Genomic DNA, 1,749 nt, shown 5'->3' with positions numbered 1-1,749 from the left:
TCATAGTATAGTATGTCGAAATATTTATAAACAGTCATAGTATAGTACGTCGAAATATTTATAAACAGTCATAGTATATCACTTCCGGTGTGGGCCATGCGGAGATAAGTTGCAAGCTAGGAGAGCTCCCTGCCTAATTTTTAAATATTAACCTTTGATAATGCCACTTAAGATATTTTGGCTGCCAAAATAAGACTTGATAATAAGACTTGTGTCGCCAAAGCCACTACTACGCCGAGAAAAGACATACCACCCGCAAAATGAGCAAGAACAAGCCGTCGACAACTCAACCAACGACCCGTACTAGCGTTGCTAGCCAAGTCGCTAGCATGGCTGCAGCTAGCTCCGATCCGTCTTCGAGCACCGAGGGGGTTTCTATGAGCAAACTTGTAGCCGAGCTGGATACACAACAGTCGTCACTCAAAGAGGATATCGCTGCTCTTATCCAGGAATCGGTTGCTTCACTGCATTCCTCGGTGAATGCCCTCACAGAAACGGTTACTGGCTTCCAGGCGCGATTACACGCAACCGATAGCCTTGCCGGAGAGAATTTTGCTGCGCTGCACACAGCGGAGAAGAAAATCAAAGATCTGGAAGAACAAACCGGCACTCTGCTTGACCGGGTAGAAGACCTGGAAAACCGCTCTCGAAGGGCTAACCTCAGAATATTAAACGTCCCAGAAGACAGCGAAAGAGGCCAATCTACGGTAAAATGTGTGTCCGAGACGCTTGTGGAAGTGATGGGAGAAGGCGTCTTTGAAAAGCCCCCCGTCCCGGAGTGTGCACACCGCTGTCTCGGCCAAAAGCCACAAGAGGGTCGGTCTCCCCGTCCCGTGGTTATCGGCTTCCACCGATTCCAGGATAAGGAAAAGGTATTGCGATGGGCCCGAACTCATGATGTGGAACACATGGATCCAAACTTAGGATCTATCCGGACTTGTCTGCGGGTCTGGCGAGGAAACGTGCTGCATTTAAGAGCATCAAACAGCTGCTGTATGAGAAGAACGTACGGTTTAGTTTGCTATACCCTTCACGCCTTCGAGTTCAATTTGAAAACCAAACGCTCATCTTCTCCTCACCAGAGGAGGCCCAGGAGCTTTATCATCGTCGGGTTGCTACGCGTAAGTAGCCCAGGCTGCTACTTCTGAGGACTGTCCTGAACTGTGGACGTAACGTCTTCATGCCGCCAGGACACTCGCTGCAGGTGAAACGACAAATGACAATGTATCTGAAGCATTGGAGAACTACCTGTTGTGGAATGTGAAGTTACAGTTGGTATGCTACGTTCTCTCTTTGGGATGCACTCAGTTTACTGGTTCAGTAACGTGCTCTTCCACCCATGTGGTTCAATAGACAACTTTTAGGAAATGAGTGGCACAGTAAGTAGAAATGTGGCAGGGGGATCTGCAGTGCGTTTTAATTCAATTCAATTCAATTTTATTTATAGTATCAAATCACAACAAGAGTTATCTCAAGACACTTTACAGATAGAGGAGGTTTAGACCACACTCCAGAATCCACAAGGACCCAACAGTTCCAGTAGTTTCCTCCAGAGCAGCAACAGTGCGACACAAAAAATAATAAAATAATACTATAAAATTGTGTTAAAAACAGGAATATAAGCTGATTGGTATTTTTACAGGAAACACACCTCCGTGTTCAAGACCATAATTTGCTCAGGAAGGCTTGGGTAGGACAGGTGTGCCCTTTGCTCAGGAAGGCTTGGGTAGGACAGGTGTGCCCTTTGCT

General features: G+C 46.7%; 1 protein-coding gene across 1 annotated transcript in view; it reads right to left on the bottom strand.

Moving 5' to 3' along the window:
* polr2b (polymerase (RNA) II (DNA directed) polypeptide B) overlaps positions 1-1,749 on the bottom strand; it is a 44,342-nt gene that overhangs the window by 6,222 nt on the left and 36,371 nt on the right. The window lies entirely within an intron of this gene.

The sequence above is a fragment of the Etheostoma cragini genome, unplaced genomic scaffold (genome assembly GCF_013103735.1).
Source record: "Etheostoma cragini isolate CJK2018 unplaced genomic scaffold, CSU_Ecrag_1.0 ScbMSFa_80, whole genome shotgun sequence".
NCBI classification, from domain to species: Eukaryota; Metazoa; Chordata; class Actinopteri; order Perciformes; family Percidae; genus Etheostoma; species Etheostoma cragini.
Note: the sequence above shows the minus strand (reverse complement) of the source record. Positions and strands in the feature narration are given on the sequence as shown.